This window comes from Gasterosteus aculeatus, chromosome 13, assembly GCF_964276395.1.
Source record: "Gasterosteus aculeatus chromosome 13, fGasAcu3.hap1.1, whole genome shotgun sequence".
Classification (NCBI taxonomy): Eukaryota; Metazoa; Chordata; class Actinopteri; order Perciformes; family Gasterosteidae; genus Gasterosteus; species Gasterosteus aculeatus.
The window spans coordinates 8,275,049-8,298,517 of record NC_135701.1 but is presented as its reverse complement, the minus strand read 5'-3'; the positions used below and the strand labels follow the sequence as shown (position 1 = coordinate 8,298,517).

The 23,469-nt window shown below is 44.1% G+C and overlaps 2 long non-coding RNA genes across 2 annotated transcripts; one reads left to right on the top strand and one right to left on the bottom strand.

The window, feature by feature from the left end:
- The first annotated feature begins 2,034 nt into the window (after positions 1-2,034).
- LOC144386371 (uncharacterized) lies at positions 2,035-4,117 on the top strand. The gene is made up of 2 exons (XR_013452081.1): positions 2,035-3,168; positions 3,288-4,117. It is a non-coding gene; the product is annotated as an uncharacterized LOC144386371 (long non-coding RNA).
- An 8,429-nt stretch (positions 4,118-12,546) lies between these two features.
- LOC144386370 (uncharacterized) lies at positions 12,547-15,514 on the bottom strand. The gene is made up of 3 exons (XR_013452080.1): positions 15,407-15,514; positions 15,265-15,316; positions 12,547-15,139 (listed from the first exon to the last, which is right to left on the bottom strand). It is a non-coding gene; the product is annotated as an uncharacterized LOC144386370 (long non-coding RNA).
- Between the last annotated feature and the right edge of the window lie 7,955 nt (positions 15,515-23,469).

Here is a 23,469-nt window from a genome sequence, read left to right as displayed (position 1 = left end):
ATGAAACGTGTCCCACACGCGCTCGCTCGCCATATGTTGCCGGTGCACGCGCCCCCTGACCCACGGTGGCCATAGTTTATAAACTGCGATGCTTGTGGCAACGTTGACGCAGATCCTCGTTGAACTCTACCTCGGGGCTGTTTTTCTTCTTCTTAATGTTCCTTTATTCAGTCTTCGCACTCGGCAAATACTTTCTTAACTTATTCATCTGAGCTGTTGCCATGAGCGTCCGTTTGGTTAATACCGCAGTGGGTAATGGGGAGCGTGCATTAATTTCACTCTATTGTTGGCGGGCTCGTGGGCCGAGGTGTTGGATGGCCTCAGTGAAGCACGCGCTGTCAGCTGGTGAGCGCTCGCGGGTCCCCACCGTGTCCCCAAGGACCTGACTCCAGAGGGGAACACACTTTCCCAAAGAAAGACCTGCACACACACACACACACACACACACACACACACACACACGCACACACACACACACACGTTATCCTTTCTTTCCTCCTCCCCGTCAACTAAACAAGTGGGCGCGTGTACGGGGACTTTGAACGCACCACGCTCACATGCCTCTGTCACGCTGTTTCGTTTCGGTCAAAGACTCCGAAATTATTAGTGAAACTTCCTGAAAGTAGCCCACCTGTTTGCTACCTGTCACTGCCTTGTCTCCCTCCCACTGTTTTTAGCCAATCACACGCCGTGCCCCTTTGGTCGCCTCCCAAAGGCAGGGAATAAAGGGAAATATAATGAGGATACTGTGTTTAATTATTAACTGAATTTATGCAGGTGCTACATTTGAGTATGATCAGACGTCCATCTGCAGCGAGTTCGTGTTGCGGTGAAAGGAGATCGAGTTCCAGTAAACAGGTGAAAGGGTCCTGCGGGAGGATAACTTTTCTGTGTAGGAAGGAACACGTGATTCCGTTGTAGAAAAATACCATTTACAAACGCTCCTTGCAGCTGATCTTGTTTTATATTTCCAAAACAAGATGAAAGATACAAATGTGCATACTCTGCAGGGGGAAAAAAACTATTTTTAGAGTTCACCAGAAATGTTTCTTTAAAATGAATCAAATATGAATGTTTTCTGGGGATGGCAAATTAAGTAAACAAGACTCCCAAATTCCCAAATTTTCTCCAACAGTACATGTGGCTCACTTTATCTCAGGGCTACAGGGTCTCCAAATTAAATAATTTGAGCTACATTTGTAGGATTTGTTTTGTACGGTCAATAATGGCCTCCAACAGGCGCGGGTTGTATGTCTAACAAGTTGTAGTTCTTATAGAAATTACAAAATTAAAAAAAACAGTGTTCCAAAATAGCAGTAGAATAATCAAAGTAACAATAGCGTGCATAAAAGAAGACAAGACACAGACAGTGCAGTGAAGTCATGGGTGCAATCTTTAGTCAGGAACAACACTGGACATGTTTTATGCCCCTGTGGTCATGCCCATTTCAATAAATACATTCAGAATATGTGCATTCCACCGCTTCCTTTTTTAAATGAAAAGAGAGGCGCTTGCATTTTGTATGAGATATGGGGAGCCGGGGCTGTGTGCTGTCCAAAAAGCCACGGGTCTCTCAGGGGACCCAGAACAAAAGGCAGAACTGGGCCATAGTCTCCATCTGCTGAGAGGGAGAGAGAGAGAGAGAGAGAGAGAGAGAGAGAGGGAGAGAGAGAGAGACAACTCCACGGGTACATTGAGCCAGAATAATAAGTGAGTGGGAGGGGAAAAGAGAGAGACGGGGCAACAGGGGACATACTTGTAGATGGATAGACAGACAAACATCGGTAGATATCTATAGATAGGTAGGTGGACAGAGAGATAGATAGACAGATAGAGGGATAGATGGTAAGGCAGACAGATATACAGTAGAGAGATGGACAGTAGTATATAGCCTCTACTTTTGCGCGTGCATGTGACCTTTGACCTCAGTCACATGCCAGAGGGCGTGCAAGAGGGAACTTTTGGGGGGTAGGAGGGGTGGGGGGGTGGGCATGTGACCGCCGCCATTTTGACCGGAAAAAATGCGTCATTGAACTTTTGGGGGGTAGGAGGGGTGTGGGGTGGGCATGTGACCGCCGCCATTTTGAAGTCATGCCCCGGAAATGCGTCATTTTACGAATGGATACGTAAACCATTTTTGACGATGATGTGCTTGGTTTTGATTGGAAATTTGCCATATCAGTGGGTGTTTTATGCGATGGGCGTTAGTTTTGACCGGAAACACGGGACTGTAGGAGGGGTTTCATCATATATATAGATGTGTTATTCACCTCCACCACCAACGCACTCATTTTGGCCTCATCCGCTGTTGCTGCTGCTGTTGCTGCTGTTGCTGGTTCCGCTACTATTGCTGTGCACACGGATTCTTTGCAAAATGCAGGCTGCATATTGCATGGAGCAGGCCGCAGAGACTGACATAGGTATGTCTACAGAAAATAGCCCATGCTATACAGATGTAGATGCTTCCCAGAGCCGGAAAAAGCGTGAGGGATGTCTTTCTAGAGAGCCGGCTGTAGAGCTAGAGCTGGAGGGTGTTTATGGGTACGTGTATAATGTTAAATACTATGATGGCACGGTCACTATGATTTCTAGAATCAAGGCCCAAGACAAGCTAGGAGGGGGTGTTGGTGAAACAGTTGATGATGAGGCTGCTGTGGGGGGTCGACATGGGTGTATGTCTGTAAAAGATTGGCAGCAGTTTCGATCAATTGTCTGCATAGATCTTGAACAATCAGGTTTTCTAGAATCTCTATACTCTGTTCAGTGGTATAGTACAACCGGGCCTAAAATACACCATCTCATGGCAGATCGGTACAACAGACGCCCTGACGATTTCATTTTTTTAAACGTTTGTGAAGACAGAGAGTATGTGGTAGCTCAAAGAGGCCGCCGAGGATGGAGAGAGCATCCGTACCCTCTTACCATTGAAGAGTTTAATATATGGTTCCCCCTCGTGTTCTTTGTTCAGTGGTGTGACTGGCCCGCTCTGCAAAAAGTGTTTAGTCAGATTGACAAATCTATCCAGAGAGACAGCGTCAGTAAGGCTTACGGGGCTGTTAGAAAACGTCTTGTTTACGACAATACACCGAGCGGTGTGCAACCTGGTATATCTACTACCATGTGTAGACCGAAAATAATTCACCCCTCAATCATCTAAAAGAATGACAGGTGGGTTATGCTAATGTTGTGTGTATATATATATATATATATATATATGTATATATATATTTCTGTCACTGATGTAATTCATGCAGAATCATAAAAAAAGAAAAACATTTTTTGTTTAGTCTCTGAAATCTCAGGGACCCAGGGGGGATGGACCCCGCCCACTTCTCCTTCACCTCCAGCTCTGATGGTTCACACCCCGCCTCAGACTCCGCCTCCCGGACCGACGGCCACACAAGAAAAAGAAGAAGAAAAGAAGCTCTGTGAACCTCACGAGGTGTTTAAGGATACTGCACGGTTCCTAGAATACCTTAGAATCGGGGTGCTACATCTGTTGAACAAGGTCTGGGTTAAATATAATATAGAGATCTGCTACGGCTGTCAAACAAACAATCCCAGTCAGAAAAACCATCCGTGTTTATATCCATGTGACTGGTTCTACGAACTACACTTTGATCCGCTGATGAAAAGGCTCTGGAATGACAACTTCATATCCGCCATCCTCCTGTTTATGGATATGAATGACCTTCAGGTCGATGCAGACCGCATCCAGGGGGGTGCGGAAGTACTTCTTGACGAGCTGAAATCTGGAGGCAATGCGGCTGAAAGTATCCAGAAAATGTATGATACACTGATCGGGGAAGATGAACTCAAAATGAACCAACTGAAAAAGCTTGGCAGGTTGTGGGGAGAAGTATCAAACCCGTATGAAGCATGGGAGGTACCCGATGATGATGATGATGATGATGATGATGATGCGACAGACATTGATGCGTAAAAACAATCTAACATGCTAAAAACAAAAACAAAATGAAATCGAAAATGAATGAAGTTCTTGAGTGTTTTTATAACTGAAAATGTATTTTTGCTTTTGCAGTGGGGCGAAATACTACTATACTATCAATCTGCTTGTCACATGTTGTACAAGAGAAATAAAATATGTTGTAACGAATGAACTGTCGGGCATTTATACTTTGGTATTATCATGGAAGGGACTCTACAGAAGATTTATCTAGACCCAGCCCATCCGGGAGGGTTAGGCAGTGTGTCTAAACTTCGCAATGCGGTTGGAGAATGTACCGGGGTGACGCCGTCACTATCTAGTGTTAACGAATACCTACTAGCGCAAGACGTGTACACATTACACGCCAAGGCAGCCGTACATTTCCCGAGGAATAGGGTTTTGGTCCGCGGCATTGACAAACAGTTTCAGGCTGATCTAGTTGATATGGGTGAATATGCTGAGGAAAATGATACTGTGCGGTATTTACTGACGTGTATCGATGTATTTTCCAAATATGCGTGGGTTAGATGTCTTTCTAACAAATCGGGCCTCACAGTCACAAAAGCCTTTAAAGACATTCTGAGTGACGGACGCATACCTGTGAAACTTCAAACAGATGAAGGTACAGAGTTTTATAACAAACACTTTCAGCGGTTAATGTCACAGTATAAAATTACGCATTTTTCAACATCGAACGAGACCAAGGCCAGCGTGGTGGAGCGCTTTAACAGGACTTTTAAAACCCGCATGTGGAGATATTTAACATCCGTTAATTCACGAAGATATGTGGATGTAGTACAGGAGCTTGTCGAGGCCTATAATAACTCACACCACAGGTCCATAAAGATGCAGCCATCAGCAGTCAATAAAGACAATGAGAAGACGGTCTTCATCCAACTGTACAAGTTGTACCCTCAGAAGCCAGTATGCTTTAAATTTAACAAGGGCGACACCGTGAGAATATCAAAACTCCGCGGGGGATTTAGGAAGGGTTATAAACAAACATTCACCGATGAGCATTTTACAATATCAAGGTGTATAGCCAGAGATCCTCCGGTTTATAAACTAACTGATTGTGCAGGGGAATTGTTGAAAGGTACGTTTTACGAACCGGAGTTACAAAAAGTAATTATAGGTAAAAACAAGATGTTTAAAATAGAAAAAATTATGGATAGAAAAATCTCCAGAGGCAAGAAGCAGGTCTTTGTGAAATGGTTGGGATGGCCCGAGAAGTTTAACTCCTGGGTCTCAGAAAAAGACATAACGGATGCTTGATAAAAGACACATGCATGCATCTTGAGAGTTCACTCTTAAACCGGCCACCATAGGACACGGCACGATGACCCAGAATGGTTTTTATGTTACACTACCTAGTAACGCGTCTGCTCAGGTTTATCCTAAAAATCAGATATGGAACTACAGGACAAAATTAGCCAAGGCCATTGTTCTGAGCGAACCACATGAGGTGGGGTTGGTAGAATTCCAGTATCCGAGAGTGTGGTACAGTTTTCCGAAAACAGATGCGGTTGTAAAAGTGTACAATGGTAAAAATAGGGCTAAATCGGCCTTTACTATGGACATTGGGGTTTATGAGTCTATACAGGCTATTGTTAAAGCGTTTAATGCTCGAATCAGCACTAACACGCAGCTGGAGGGGGTATCTATGCATTATAGTAGTGTTAAAAACCGCGTATACTTTCTGGGGTCAACAGAGGATTCAACTATAACCTTTGTAGGACGGCTCGCGACAATATTGGGGTTTAAAGATGGGGAGGCTTTTCCCCTACCGACTACTGACAGATCCCACATCACCCCCTATCCCGCCGATATACATGCAGGTTGTTACACATTTTACATATATAGCGATATTGTCGACTATCAATTAGTGGGGGACAGCCATGTACCTCTTCTAAGATGTATAAATGTGGCTGCCGAACAACGACGCATACCCACTCTGACTTACGACAGGCCGCAATACACATCTCTCTCCAAAAACGTTATTGATGATATTGAGATATCCATAAAAAACGATCAGAACGGATACATACCCTTTTTATACGGAAAGGTCATAGCGAAGCTACATTTCAGACCTATAAAACAGCGTTTCTAAAAAGAAGAAAACAAGTGGAAGATGAGGAATAGCCACTACACACACGACGACGGCCGATATATGGCATATTATATGAACCAAGCCGGCGGAGAACTACCGGGATTTATAGGATCTCAGACACAATATGGCAATGGTTTGGGGGGTATATTTCGGGGGCTGCTCAGGATGGCCCTTCCTCTTTTAAAACGGGGGTTCAGCCTGGCTAAACCACATTTGAAAACAGCCGCTACTAACATCATCGGAGACGTTGTATCAAATATAGCCAAAGGACAGTTCTCTGGGGCTCAACAACAACCAGAGCAGCAGCAGGGTCACGGCATGCTAATACACACCCGCAGGGCTTTGAAAAGACCCCCCACAGGCAGGGGCGGTGCGGGGCCAGGGACCAAAAAATGTAAAAGGGATGGTAGGAACAAGGCGGGAGTCAAAAAGAAATCTGGCACAGCCCGAAGAGGTTCTCAGATAAAACGCGCCCGGATTTTGGCTAAAGACATATTTTAGAGGTAGAAACTATGGCGCTCATCCATAATCAGTCGGCGGAGTGTGTAAAGTCTGAACTGGATCTCTTTACTGTTCCTTATACACAAACGTCCATAGAGAAATATTCCTTCATCGAGATCCCGCCAGTCTCATCCATTACAGACAGAGGCCCTTTGGAGTTTCATATTTCGGCCAGCGGTGAAGATTACCTGGATCTGAACGATACCTTTCTGTATATGCGTGTAAAGATAACTAATGCGGATGGGTCCAATTTAGCAGCCGATGCTGATGTCGGCTTCATAAATTACCCTGGATGTACCTTATTCTCCCAGGTTGATATCATGCTAGGGGACAGGCTCATTTCACAATCTTCAAACACCTACCCATACCGAGGCATAATCGAATGTTTGCTTAATTACGGGAAAGACACCCTGGAGACGCAGTTTAGTACAGCCCTGTTTAGTAAAGACACCGCGCAGCATATGGACGAGACGTCTATTAAAGGGGACAACGAGGGGCTGGCCGCGCGAGGAGGACACACCGTTGAAAGCCGTATAGTGGAGTTAATTGTACCAATACATGCCGATTTGTTTTTTCAAGAGAAGCTGTTGCTTAACGGCGTTGATATTTCCTTGAAATTTATACGGTCAAAAGACGAATTCTCGCTGATGACGGCTGCAGCGGCTCAATACAAGGTCAAGATAGTCGCCGCTAGTGTATTTGTAAAAAAGGTCTCCGTAGCTCCGACGGTCCGACTGGCGCACAGCAGGGCTCTTCAACACACAAACGCCAAGTATGCCATCGACAGAGTAGCGCTGAAAACATTCTCCATTCCGGCGGGGACCCGAGTCTGCAACCAGGAGAATCTATTCATGGGACAGATCCCTAAGTTTATTGTTTTAGGGTTTGTTGACAACGAAGGATACACGGGTAGTTATACACGGAATCCCTTTAATTTCCAACACTATGACACTGAGTTTTTAAGCATTTACGCTGATGGCCACGCATATCCAGCGAGACCGCTACAGCCACTCTTCCAGAGCGGCCAGTACGTGAGAGAATATTACCACCTGATTCAAACAACAGGTCGACATTTAAAAGACAGATCGCTGGCTGTAACACGGAGTGACTTTGGTCACGGTTACTCGCTGTTCTGTTTTAATCTGGAGCCTGACGACGGGCAGTCGGGGAACGTGTCACTAATCAAGACGGGGAATGTGCGCCTGGAGGTCCGCTTCAGAACGGCCCTTCCTCGTACCATAAATATCATATGTTATTCTGTTTTTGACTCCGTTATCGAGATATCAAACCAACGACAAGTCTTGGTGGATAACTTTTAAACACCATGAACACCATAGAGTTGACGAGTATTGTTCGAAAACGGGTTGTTAGGGGGGTCGATTTTATGGGCGTGTTAGCGTGTGACCAGCTGCCTATGAAGGCTTTGCGCAAGTATCCGGTGATGACTATTGTAAATACGCACCCGTCCAGCAGCCCCGGAGAGCATTGGTTGGCGATTTATATCACAAAATACAAGCATGGCTTTTTCTTTGACAGTTTTGGAAACCCTCCTGATTATGAACAGTTTCCAAAAGAAATAGTTAATTTTCTCAATTATAACTGTACGACTATGTCTTATTCTAGGAAACAGGTTCAAAATAATTTTACTACAACCTGTGGCCAACATTGTGTGTTTTTTCTATGTTATATACAAAAAGGCTGGTCTTATTCACGAGTTTTAACTTTGTACGGACCTAATCTAGTCAATAATGATGCGATGGTCTGTCGTTTTGTTAACAAAATCCAACCCTCAGGGTGTTGTGAGGATGCTTTTACGTGTGTACAATGTGTGATCTAATGATAAACTATCCTGTGACGTTTTATGAATAAAATATATAAAGACAACTTTCAGCAGTGAACACCAATTTTATTTTCCATCCACAAAGAACAGACTAACAGATAATACAAAAGCATTACAAACACTTGTGTAAAGTTAAAAACAAAATAATAATAACACAAAATAAAATAAAAATAATATGCATCCAGTACAAGCTTAAAAATAAAAAAAGACATGTGTCACACAGTAATAGCCAAACAAATCTTAAAAATCTTCCCACGAATCATCACTCCTAAAAAATTTGGTCTTTAGGGATTTAGGTGTCTTAAAGGGGGTGCTGTCTATAGATCGGCTGGTCCTAGTTTTTGTTTTGAATGACCCCGAAACATTAAAACCCCCGTCATAAACTGCATCACCACCCTTATATTCAGCAATAGACCTCCTAACCTGCGTGTTGGGGATAGCGGATAGGGGGATATTTAAATCAGCTAGCGTTTTTAAAAATATCTTCCAACCGATAGGTCTAGATTCGTCTAAAACATTATACGAGGACGTGACACTTTTCACCAGATCATACAGATGGGTGCCTTTGATCGTTTGATTGTTGACAACGATCTCCCCTCGGTCTGTCCAGGATATGTCGTTTTTTGCGTGGTTCAAAGCATCCAAAATATATTCGGCATGTTTTTTACTTTTTTTAGGTATGTGCCTGATCACATTGCCTAAAATCACATCTTTTCCTGGTACGTCATCTGCTGAAACGACAGGATTTGAGCCCGTGTCACTTTCACCGGAGGGTAGTGGTAAAGGCAACGCCCCCTTCTCACGCTCTCCCTGTCTCACCACAGCCAAGTATCTTTGTAAAATAACGGAATATTTTTTGGCTTTTTCGTACATGTCTGTATCAGGTTGATTCAACACGTCAATCATAGCTCTATCAAGCTCATTTTGCACCGCCTGTCTTATAGACTCTCGTTGATCCTGCTGCTTATAATGAGGCTGCTGCTTTACCAGGCCAAGCTGATGCTGGGGGACCAGAAACATTTTTTGGGTGTGCTCCATTTTTAGCCCCTCCTATTGACAAGACTAATTATAAACGGAATAGCAGCCCCTAATAACGGTAATAAAAAGCCCCCCGACTGGTTGAGGGTCTTTTTCTTCTTGGTCCGTTTAACTTTTTTATCCGCCACCAGCCGGATAATCTTCTTCTTCTTCTTTAAGAGGGCGAATTGTTTGTCGGTCAAAGGAATGTTACCTCTCAATACATTGAGTGCGATCTCACACAGAGAGTCGATAAAATCCGTGCTGGCGTTATTAACAATGACACGTCGCACACGAGGCGTAGATTTATATATCAACTCCAACAATGACAAATTCCTCTGCATGCGTGATGACATTTTAGCGTTATTAACGCCTGTTTGTTTTTTTGGGGATATACACAACCTGTTGGTCCGATAGCAAAGCCGTTCTGAGTCTTAAATGTTCGGGGGTCAACGCTTTATAATCTATGAGAAGATAGCCATATGATTGTTGGGTCGCATCGTTAAAGGCCTCTAAAAAATATTTAGTATTACCCGGAAACATCTGTCTGGCCAGTAGTGTGATTTGATATTTATCCCTAGGGTTTTTAAACAGAATGAGATAGTTGGTGTTTAAACTAATAGTGCGACTAGATTTACCCTGAATAAATAAATTTTGTACTAAATATATACAGCTGAGATTTCTATGATGTACATATTTGGTAAAAACATTTTGAACTTCTATATTATTCCCGGCATCATTCATTAAATCGTCTATAATGAGTAGATTGTTTTTGGCAGGAGGTAGTAAAACATCATCGCACAGAGACTCTGGTAAGCCCTCTACAAAGTTAATGTCTCTGGTTTTAAGCAGTTGATCATATAAAGGCTGCCAGCATGAATAAATGTAGACGACATTGTCAATACGATGTGAAATAACCCTCTCAGCATTTGCAATAATATCCTTGACAAAAAAAGTCTTTCCACAGTTTGAAGGCCCACTCACTACCAAACTAAAGGGGTGTTGTAGTCGTGCATCAAATCCCTGATCGCTGTTAGTATCCATAAGGAAGGGTCGTATAGTCAGACAACACCCTCCGCTTATTGTACACCACTCTGACTTGCTTAAAAACTGTCTCGTTTTTAAGATGGAACTTCTTTTTATCACGCCTGATAGTTTCAGACACTGTGGTCAAAGTGTGTGTGTTGTGATTGGTTACATAAGCCTGTACGAGGCCAATCAGTGACTGGGGGGTGACGACGGAGGCGTTTCTAGCGTTTAATGTGACGCCTTTACATTTGACAGCTGTTTTACCCTGTACCGTGTTATAGGCATAGCATTTGGGTCCTCCTGATACAAACTCTGTGATGTAGTCTTCACTAGGCAGCCCGCATATGTCTCCGCTGTTTAACTCATCAGTCAGGTCACCAAGATATGCCCCCAGGGGCGGCACCCAGTCGCTCCCTCTCGATGTAAAGACAATGCTGTCTGTGTCACAGTACAAGACCCTCTCCTGCAGTTTGTCTAACAAGTCGTAGAGCATCAATCTGGCATGGGCAGTTGTCAGGGCTCCTATAAAGACGTTTACGTCTTTTATACGGGAACCGCGGGCGTCTGCATGTCGCCACTGTACCAAAGCCACGTCATCTGAGATAAAACAGAATTGTCGCACATCAAAGTGGTCACTAAACATCAATTGTGTGAACCGAGCCGGATCTGTGATCAGCTCGCATGCAGGCATATTATTGCGCATACTAAAACGGCCCCACAAAGAGTTTAGGAGGAGTTTGTTGCAGCTTCTCATGGCTTTGTTGACCCTGATTTTGTCAGGGTTTAATTGAATGCCTTCCTTTTCAAAATAGTCTTTGACATATTTCTCCTTGTCGTCGGGGGTTTTAACATGGCCAGGGTAGCCTGACGCTTCCTGTTTACACTTCATGAATGTCTTCACATACCCGCTGAACAATGTGTCTGTTTTGTTGGGGAAATGCCAAACTTCATCAATGGACACAAGCCTGTATCCCTTTTCCACAGCCTTCTGCAGTTCAATTGACACCCAGACCCCCGCCAGCAGTCTGTCTCTGTCTCCGTGAGTGCACTCGCCACTCTGATTCAAATCCTCAGCACATTTGCCACACAATGGGAACATGAGTTTGTCATGACATCTGTAAGGTAGGACCGGGTGAAACAGCCCTCTGGGCGGTAGCACTGTGCACTTTATGAGTCCAAAATACTTGTCAATAGACTCAAAATCCTTCAGGATAACCTGAGGATGTCCAACTGGATACTGCTTTTTAGCCTGAACCGTCGGATAAAGACTGGTGAAGTCGTAGTACCTGATTTTTTCATCAGCACCGATCTTGTGGTACAGCTTCATAGCGTTTGTACGTCCCCCAAAGAGGGCCTTTCTAGGCTCTAGACGCTCACGCTTTTTGTAAGTAACCATAAAAGCCTGTACAGCCCCGCTCGTCCGTTTTAACGACGACCACTCACACTCCCACATCACTACAACTCGCAGCCCGTGTTGTTTTTGTAGAGAATATATTTTGTCCATGAACACCCTGTATTGCCTACCGTAGGTGATTTTTGTAACAGGGTTCATGTCGCTCTGGACGTGGCATTTGACACATCCGTGGAAAAAACATCCCGCAAATTCATAGCAAGTGTTTGTTACAGAGTTATAGCCATCCACATAGAACGGCTCAAAAAGCTGTTCACCGTGATTGAGAGCATGTTTAATCTCAATATTCTCTGTGAGGGCCACATATTCAAGCCATTGCATCGATACATCAGAATACGTCTTATTCTGAGCAGTGTATGCCCCCTCAAACGTTAGAGCAACTGTGTCCTTTGGGAGAAACAGGGTTTTGAACACCCCCATGCAGCTCGATGCTAGTGTGGTAAATGAGAAGGGGTCAAGTTCCGTGCACTCTATGAATGTCTCACGATAGATGCTGCAGGCTTTTCGCAACACTTCTACATCGTTAACACAGTAGCGTCCGATTTCTTTTTGGAAGTCAAATGTTCCTCCTGAAACGGTATTATACCATTCCATGAATCTCGCTTTATCGCTATCACTCATATCGTCAAAGCCGTAGTAGGACGGATCAGGATATTTACCGACATAATACTCATGCTCCCAGGTGTTGAACTTGTGGGGAAAATAGCCTTTCTCGACATCACTGAACCCTAGGGCAGCGGGGGTTTTTGACAATCGCATGGGAAGGAAACTGAATGAGTCAATCCATCTCTGCCGGTATGACCTGTCATACATCAGTATCACCCGACTCCCTCTCATGGTGACTTGCGGAGTGATCTTTTGTTTGACAAAATATTCCAACAGAATATAGTTGTCAAAGCCGGATGCGTTGTGGGCGATAAACGTGTAGCCTTTGTATCTAGGTCTTCTGTAATACTTCACAAAGGTGTCCACACAATTCATAGTACTGAAACAAAACTTTTTTCCCTCTAAATCCATAGCACATACATAATTTGCCTCGTGTTTTCCGTTATGAAACCTTGTCTCAAAGTCAAATAATATGTAGGTTGTTTGCGGCTCTTTCTTTTCAAGAGGCTGAATAAAACACTCATGTTTATCATTGCTCTCCAACTGTTGCTCACCACAGTGGACGCAGACTTTTGGCGCGCATTTGTGCGCTTTTTGTCCTGCTTTGTATGTTTTTCCACATGCCTCACAGTATTTCATAGCATCACAGGGGATGAGGGCATGGACGCTTTCTGGCCGCTTGTGCTGATCAAAACAATATTTCGACTTACATATGCGTTTACAATCACCGCATTTCTGTGTTTTACCCAGCTGTGTACGACACTCTAATGTAAAACACACATTACACAGCTGTTCACAGCTGTGGTATAATCGATGTTCATAGGCTTGGTAGCAATACTGACATACTTGTTTTGCCCCAAAAAAGCCTTGCTGGTTTTCAATCAGGTGATAATGGTCATTGTGTAGATATAACCAGACTGTCCGGGGATGAGGCGCATCGTGGGTTTGGAAACACTGAAGTCGTTTACGACCTGCTGCTGCATGGTGGAAGATTATGATTTTCACACCCAGATGTCTTTCGAAAGCATCTACATCGGAGAATGAGACCTTGTGCATTGGTCCAAAACCCAACGATCTATGTAGTTGAGTTGCAAATCTCACTTTATCTTGCAGGGACATGTCTGGATGATTAAAATGTGCTAAACAGAGCGAAAAGCACAGGTTATTATCAGTATTGTCAGGGGTGTGCAGAAACCGACCCTTCTTTGATAATATCACATCATATGGGACATTTGCTAATTTTAGATAACCCCCACCGTTTCTGTTTTTAGCTACGGTGATCACTAATTCCAATTCATCATCCGTTATAGTCTCATCATTGCTCTGTATCACTTGTGCAATTTGCTCCATAAACAAGTCAGAGTTGTACGACTCGTTTACGCGTAGAACAGCTTGTATGTCACTAGCCAATGAAGGTCCCCGTAACAAAACGTTCAGCACACTACCAGCCGGAGAGGCCTCTACAGCTCTATCAATTACACCCGCCACTATTTCTCTGACCATGTAGGGGATTTGCTCGAGGTCAGTAAGATCCACGTTTCTGAAATCAACCCCTTGTCTAAGCTCAAATGCATTGAATGAAGGCATCTCTCTCATGGTGACTGTCCTTCCCTCTATGCCTGAGGAGGTCTCACCCCCCCTCATTATCTCCCCTCCTCCTGTTAGTGTATCATCATGCCCCCCTTCTGTTCGGGCCTGCTCCCATGACCCTCCCTCATGACCCTCAGCAGGCCCCCCAACACCCTGTTCATGCTCCACATCTCCATTTGCCCCCATCTGATTCAGCCGGTCGTCACATATTTCTGCCAACACACACCCCCCAGCCCCTGCATCATTGTCTGTGTACACAAGTGGGCCGTCTGCATGATCCAACACGTGGCTATTTGCGCCTGTGGTATTAAACCCTGGGTCTAGGACACTGACCAAGTCTGCATAGCCGCTATCTAGATACGATGAATGTTGTTCCGTATAATGAATTCTGTCAACATCATGAAAAGCTTCGGCAGGGTATGCAGCAGCAGCAGCATCAACGCGCGATCTCTCCACCAGTGCACGTAGGCTTTTAAGCTGTTTCTCTGTATTCTGTAACAGGACCCTATACCCATCATCATTATTATTATGGTTATCCCCTGATCGATGTATATCACCCGTGCCCCTCTTCAAAACTTTTCTGGGGGGAGGCATACTACACGTCTGTATTGTTTATTTAGACACCACCCCTTATAGACACCATGCCTAGTAGATCACCTTGGATAAAATTTATTTGTAAGTAGAGCTATGATAGCTTCACTGGATGCATTCTGAGCTATCAGGTATTGTTTTATGGAACAGCCGTTGGCGTCCTGTGTTTGTCTAGCCTCCTCTTGTTTCTTACATAGATCGGTTACTATCTCTTTTAATGCGGTGTTGGAACGCCGCAGTTCACTGATTTCATTTATCAACTCTACATATAAGGGGTTAGCTGTGTCCCTCGGGTGCACAATCACCACCGTGGGTTCTGTGGGTATACCTGCTCTGTTTTGTTGAAATGGGGTTACACACTCTGCCGATGTTGCTCCTATTGTAGTACTCTCTTCTTCATAGTCACAGACCGCCTGCAGCATTTCCTCGTCAGTCAAACATTCTGGATAGTACCATGTGTCCTTTGTTGGTGTAGACCGGTCAATCTGCACCCTGCTGTACAAGCATACATGGTCAAAACATGTTATAAAACAAATGTCTATATATATATATATATATATATATATATATATATATATATATATATATATATATATATATATATGGATGATGTCACATACCTTGTAGAAGGTCTCTCAGACTGGACACCCGTATGTACTTTTTTTTTTTTCACTGGGGGAGCATAGAATTATAAAATCATTTGAATGATTCGTCAAATAATAAATATATAGAAAGCTTATATCATACTGTCATTTTCCCTACCTGTGCCAGCTCCCTGGTTGGGGCACGTAGTCGTTGTTGGTAGACAACTGAGTGCAGCAATCTCCTTTTCCAGTTTTTCAAGACTCCCATGTATAGGATGCGCTCTGTCATCTATTTCTAAAAGGTATAAATACCTATTAAAAAAATATATATAAATATATAAAAACAAATATGAATCACTCGACATAGTACAATCTTTAAAGCTTTCTATTTTTAATTTTTTTAATTTATACCAATGTATGTGTGTGTGTGTGTGTGTGTGTATATATATATATATATATATATATATATATATATATATATATATATATATATTTGACAATGAAATAAGTACTTACCACATATCTGGTCCATTGCTCCCCCCTTGTAGTACATCTGGCTCTCACTGGAAATGTCTTAAATGTGAGGATGCACCAGTCTGCCAGGGTGTCAAGAAGGGAACCGTGGCTGTATCTATATAGGAGACCCATACCCCCCGAATGCAACATCATTACCAACTAAGCACCCTGTTTTTTCACACGCCAGGGTCTCAGTGGGGGTGAGGGTTCATATGTTGCTTAAAACTAAACAAACTGCTCACTGTTTACCACATAAGGACTCTGTTTTTCTCCATCCCTGTGGGGCTCTCAAGCTATTTAGGGTTTAGCACCGTTTGGGTGCTGCGTACATTATGCGACCCTAAGTCGACACGCTTGTTCCTCGTTAAAACTGTATGTTTTGCTGAGGGGTTTTTCCTCTGTTAGGTTACAATGTGTGTCCTGTTGGCTAAGAAGAAGATAGCCCCCTAGTTCATGCATTAAGCTGTTATTTTTGAATCTGAACAGAAGCACCAGTGTCTCACTGGTTTGTGGTGGGACCTCTCATACAATTGAAGAGAAGCAGAAGAAGACGTTTGGGGGTTGGCCCCCGGCTTGTGTACTGTGTCACATAATGCTACACTAAGTCGGCATATGTGCTCCTCGTTAAACCTTAAGATGTATGTTTTGCTGAGGGCTTTCCTCTGTTAGGTTACAAATTGTGTTCTATTGGCTAAGAAGATAGCCCCCTAGTTCATGCATTAAGCTGATATTGGTGAATCTGAACAGAAGAACCAATGTCTCACTGGTTTGTGGCGGGGCCTCTCATACCTTTGAATAGAAGAAGAAGAAGACGCCACTGGGACCACACTGGGATAGGCCTCTGCTGTTTCACTAAGAATCCTGGAGCGTGAACCATTCCAAAAGGAAAGTTCGATCGAGGCGCCAAATAACACATCTATATATATGATGAAACCCCTCCTACAGTCCCGTGTTTCCGGTCAAAACTAACGCCCATCGCATAAAACACCCACTGATATGGCAAATTTCCAATCAAAACCAAGCACATCATCGTCAAAAATGGTTTACGTATCCATTCGTAAAATGACGCATTTCCGGGGCATGACTTCAAAATGGCGGCGGTCACATGCCCACCCCACACCCCTCCTACCCCCCAAAAGTTCAATGACGCATTTTTCCGGTCAAAATGGCGGCGGTCACATGCCCACCCCCCCACCCCTCCTACCCCCCAAAAGTTCCCTCTTGCACGCCCTCTGGCATGTGACTGAGGTCAAAGGTCACATGCACGCGCAAAAGTAGAGGCTATATACTACTATGGACAGATAGATAAACGGACAGATCGATTATGGATCAGGGTTCTGTTGAGTTTCATTCATCAAACTGTAAATTGGTCTATAGGAACTAAGGGAAGGAACAGAAAGAGAAGTTTATTTGTATAGTCAATTTCAACAAGGAACTAAGGCAACAACAAGGCAATTCAAAGTACTTTGAATAAAAAACATCAAAACATAAGGTAAAAGAAATGGAATTCCAAAAACAATTAAGAGCACTGATTGAAACATTAAATATAAGCAAGCTTAAAATAGAATACAGGTTGCAGCACAGTGGAATAAGCAGAGAAGAGATTTACCCTTAAACGTGGGAAAAGGCAGCAGCAAACAGGAAAGTCGTCAATCTTAATTTGAAGCAGCTGAGATTCTCTGCAGATTTTTGGGAGTTTGTTCCCGATATGTGGAGCAGAACAACTGAACGCTGCTTCTCCATGTTGAGTTCTGACTCTGGGAAGAGAATGAAGACCCGTCCCGGATGACCTCAGGGGTCGGGATGGTTGTTAAGGTAACAGCAGGTCAGACATGTATTTTGACCCTAAACCTAACAACCATATCCGTTTGTCTAATCGGATCCTTAAATGGAAAGTTATCTTTCTTGGTAATGTTGCTGCACTGAAATTCATGCGTATACAAGATCATTATGCCTTATGAATGTCGGTTTTATTTTGAAAGGGCTGCAATTCTGAGGGCTTTACATCTTCTAAAACGTCACTGTTAAACTATTTTGACAAAACGCATCCTGTGGTTTGATGACAAGCAGCCATGTCCACCTGCACATACACACGCTGACACAGTAACACACTGTAACAAAAAAGAAGATCATTTATCTCTGTGCTTCTCTCCATGAAAGACGTCTATGGGTGAAGCAGGGTCTCCCGGAGCTTTGTTCTCGGCAGGGTTTACCTCTTTGTGTCCGCCACCTTCAAAGCAAATGTACATGAACACGAACATGAGGCTTCTTGGGTAACCAGCCCATTGAAGAGCGGCACAATGGTGCCACCAATTATCCACAGTGCTCAATGCGCCGGCGGGGTCAGTTACATGGCTTTGTTTGTGTGTGTGAGTATGTTTCTTGGATTTGCATCTTTGAGGATGTAAAAGTTTGAGGGTACCTTCTGTACGTCCGGTACAGTTCCGATGATGTTATTCAACGAAAATGTGTGTGTCTATACCGTTGTTTGTGTGTTGGTGTGTGTCATCAAATATCTCTTTTGATGGGAAAAAACTCTTTTGTTTTGACTCTCTCCCCTGGCTCCTAAATGGTGGAACGAGCTCTCTGATGACATCAGGACCGCAGAACGCCCTCACATCCTCCGCCGCAAACCAGAGACACACCTTGCTAAAAAACACAAAACACATTGTAGCACTTTAATTGTACTTATAATGTCTCTTATCTTTAGCAAGCTTATTTGATGAAATTGTACTTGTTCATCTGGGTTTGTATCCCTGTCGCTGAAAGTCGCTTTGGATAAAAAAATGTCATGTAAAGTAATGATTTACCTTCTAGTTTGTTACAATCACTTCAGCGAATACGCGTGTCAGTTTGTGTGTGGTTTATTCAAACGTTCCAATAGGAAACACAAGACTATTCCCTTTTACTCAGTTTAACTCCCAGCAGGTTGGGGTTACCGAGTGCGTGCGGCCGGAGCAGAGACCTCCACCCTAAACTTACTCTGCACACAGGAAAACAAACCCCTGGAAGCTCCGGCAGTGGTTTGCCTAGATGTGCTCTCCCGTCTCCTTCGCACATCCGACCACGATAGGTGTGTGAGAGGGTGAGAGTGTAGCGGTGAGTTGTTCAAACAACTGTGCATGCCCCCACGTCTAAGCTTCAATCGTGTGCTGTGCTGTGCTGTACTGTGCTGTGCTGACTGTCACTCTGATGAGTAACCAGTGTCAATGTCTCCGGTGACACTGAGTTCATTTATGACAGTAATACATTGAATTGGTTAATAATAATGATGAAAAGCATTTTTAACATTTACAATGTAATACTCATTTTGCATGAGCGGGACCCTCAAGATGTCAAGGATCATAGCCGACAAACATTGCTAAACGCACTGAGCGTTAGAACAAGTGCACATGTACTGAGGGAGAGAACAGTGTTCACATTGATGCTCCGGCTCGGACGCTGGTGGTCAGGATGGATGTTATCAGTTGTATCCGTGGAATGAGAGCGAACAAGGACACACACAGAGGAAGAGTGACTTCATGCTCAGCCACTATACTTACTCCACCTACAGTTTGCATTGCAAATTGTGGTTGGCTGCTTTATTAATATTGAGGATATTAGAGGAGAGGAAAAGGAGTCAGCAAAGGAAGAGGAAGGGGAAGAAGGACAAGTTCATTAATTCCCATGAATTGGGATAAAGACAAAGAGTAAGGCTACTTTATTAACATAGGAACCAACTTGCTTTGAGGCCACACACCTACCCCAGCAAAGATTGTCGGTTCGGGCAAAAATAACAAGGAATTGTCAATACTGAAGTACACCAATTATGTGATACAAACATCAGCATCCTTGTTTGTGATTGCGTGTATAACGTAGGAAGAATTTTTTGGGAATATCTACAAATTAAAGCGCTTTTTTCCCCCTGTGACATTTTGCTACAAAAGCTGAGTGATCATGCCGTCCTCCACCACGTGTTGCATTTGTGACTCGAGCCAAAGGAGAAGAGCTGCAGCGACAGCATCGATGGCTGCGACTGCGCCGGTGTCACTTGACAAAAACGTTCTTCGTAGACCTCGTCTTGGATCCCCCCCCCCCTTTCCCGGTGGAGGATCTTGTGGCGTGTGTGTTACCGGTCAGTCAAGACAACAATAACTTGACGACAATAACAAGACAGTAAGTTGTTCATTGTGCGCAGCACGGCGATCTGACCTGACAACTTTGAAGTCGTGTAGTTGGAACGTGAAGAAGGCATTCAGGACGATTGATGTTCGACCTTCAGACCGACACAAATAACTTTCTGATTGCCTCCTTTCCCCTTTTCAATCTACCTTGCTGTTCTTGCCCCCCCCGCCCACCCCACACACACTCACCTGTTAAATTAACTACATCTCTCCTCTCCTTGTCCTCTCCGGACCATTGTACAGCTGCCCTCGCGGATCTCCTTTCAGCGGGCTGCTCTACTCAGACGAGGGATACAGTATATTGAAGGAGATTTTGCTTGTATTTGATTCCGCTCCTTTTCATAGTGGCTGAAAGCCCGGCCTCCACGCTGCCCCCCACCTCTCCCTCCCTGTCCTGTCCAGTTCCCAGGGGACCCTTACCCTCTCTACCGGGGCCGGCCTGGGTGGAGCGGCCTCAGAGTGGGGCAAGTAGGGAACAGACAAGGGTATCGCTTACAGCCTCCCTCCCGTACTCGCGGAGCAAACAGACAACCCCCCCCCCCCCCCCCCCCCCCCTCACCTCGCCTACCTTCCCCTCTCAGCCACACACACACACAGATGTGCACGCTCACGCGCACATCTTTTCCTCCATCTTACCAATTAGAGATACATGTCCTATCGTTTTCGCCCCCTCCACCCTCCACCGCCCCCCTCCCTCTTTTCAATCCGTCCATTCAGCCTCTGATCCGGGAAGGAGGCAGACCACAATGGAGTTGTGGAAAGCCGTTCCTCCGCACTGAAAAGCAAGCAATTGAGATCTGGTGACTAAGAGTGACACAGTGAGTTTAGGTGGGGAACGGCACAAGTGCATTTTGCACGGGCAATAAGTTGATGTACGGGCAGCCGGGGCACGCACACGCACACAATCACAGAGAGAAGCAGCTCCGTCGGCGCTCCCTTCTTGTCAACGCGCCGTGTACTCGCACACCTTTGGCCCACTGCATAAACCAGCCAAGTATATCAGATGACGTCCTGTTCAAAGGCCCAGCATTAAGCTTTAAACAACACCCGTGTGTTGAATTGTCCTGCGTGGAATCCAGAATCAAAGTTCAACTGGTTATCTGTTTGATGTTAATACACATGAATCAGGACTGTCACTTAATTCTAAAGTGAAGGCTTCGATTGTATCAAACATATTTTTGAAATGTATGCATCGTTGACACTTGTTCTTGTTGGACTTTAATTATGCATTTTCTTGCATCATTAATTGCATTATTGCATGAATAAAGCTGTAAGTCATGTTACTATTAATCACACTACAGTCTACATGTATTTCTGATTTAGTTGGCTGGTTTTAGCTGATAAACAGTATATATATGCCTAATCTACTAAACAGTTGATATGATATTCCCTGAATTATGTTGTTAAACTATATTCCTACTACGATCCCGCTGTCACAACTAGTATAACACAGCACACTTGAAATGAGGACACCTCGTATTCCGGGTTACTTAAGAAATGACGCTTGGTTAAGTGTTGCTGGTGAACCGGTGGCCTCAGTAACCAGAGTAAAAGCCCACCCAACAGCACACATCGCACGCGTAGAGGAGGAGCAGCGCTATCATGTATTCCTCCAGTGGTCTCTTTAGGCACAACAAAAGCTGCAGGGCACATTCAGAAACAAGCGGCCAGCACGACATTTCCCACAGTGAAGGAACTGGATTACCAGAGATCTTTTTCACCAGACGGGAAATATACCGGTGGGAAAATGAACCTCGATCCTCATGGGAATAGCTTAAAGCTCTGCACTCCAGATCTACTTTTAAAATGTATAAATATGAAACCAGTGTAGAATTGAAATTTAGAAATCTCCAAACCATGTTGCCAGTGCAGTGCAATGGATATTTGTGTCTATTGGTTGGTCATGCCTGTATCTTAACTGGACATTTCCTACTGCTGTAAAATTGTAGCAAGCGTCTCTTCAGGGCAACGCATACGAAAAGATCAGACAAGATGAAATAAAATAAGCCTTTATTAGTTCCACAGCGGGAAATCTGCAACTTTACAGCAGCAAAGTGGATAGTGCAAACAAACAAGAGACATCAATAGACAAAGGAGAAGACAAACATAATATATGAAAGATAATATAATATAATAACATAATATTAATAATAATAATTGTAAGCGTAGCCAGTGAGGAAATGTCCCTCACGTGATACCATAGGTTTAAGCCCCTCCCACTCCCTGGTTCGCCAATTAGTCTGGGAATAAAGGCTCCATTTTACGACACTACAGGAGCATGCTGTCTTCCTGTGTCAGAGTCTGGTTTTGACAACCTGTTTTGAGCTGCTACGTAGTTTTTACACGTGTTGTAGATAGAATACATTTTCCCTTAGTGGCGCTCTGGTTTTTGCCCCAGACCCAGTGCCTCAAGGAGGCCCAAACCAGGTGGGAGCCGGCCCAGGTGGAGAGAATGCAGCCCAGGCGGTGAAGCACTGCTGCTTTGCTTGGTTTTCTTTTGTTCCTGTTTTGTGTCTCATTTGTTTCATTTTGTTCAGTTAGATTACGTTGTGGTAGTTTTTCTGTGTCTTGAACAAATCCCCCAGAAGTTAATTTATACACTTTGTATTTGTTTCTGTTAGGAGTGCGTGGGGCTGGCAGCAGCGTGGATACCCGGATGGTGGTGGGGCTGGTTGGACTGGGCCTCTCACTTTCTCCTCCCCTTTTTCTTAGTTGCATGTTTTTGGTTTTTGATTTACATTGTTTTTCGTGAGAGTGGATGTGGCGCTGGAGGGAGTGAGGGCCTTGTCCTAGAGCTTGTCCCCCCCCCCCCCCCCCTCTTTTCCCCTTCTTAGCCCGCTGCAGCCTACGGCCCCAATAGAATTGAATTTGTTTATTAAAACTTATTTTTTTCTTCTTCGACGACATTCCCAGAGCTGACGGGAATTATTGAAATGAATTGTTACCTTTTTGACATTTTAAGAAACTCAAATAAATATTATAATATTTGCTTTCGTCTGTTTACACTGGTCATCTGTGGGTCCGTGGTGGATTAATTAATATCCCTACGGGACGATATCCGCCCCTCCGTACCTACTGGCGGTTACATTCTGTACAGTGGATTGCAGATTATCTATATTGCACAGGGGCTGCATTTAATTTATTTTGCACCTAAACAAAGGACGTTTGACCTACTAAGAGCGGACTTGTCTTCCACTCACAACCCTTAGCGATGCATTTTCCCTCTGCCTCTTTTAAATTGTAAAACTATTATTGTCCCTCTCATGGTTCCCCTGGGTGACATTCTTAACTTTGCTGAACGAACATCAGGAAACGGTTGACTTTCCCCACGCTTTGCCACTACAGCTGCAGAAGGAAGACGACAGAATTCCTTGATCATTCAGGACGAGATTGAAAGTTGTCTGGTCTGTACTGGTCCTCGTTTCTAGGCTGAGAAAAATTGAATTTTATGATAGGTGTTTAATTCATAGTATAATTGACTTTGATCATTGTTGTCAGAAGTAAATACACTTTTTTCAGTGTTTTCTGCACTTGTAGTGAAGGCAGCTGGAGGTCATAGTGC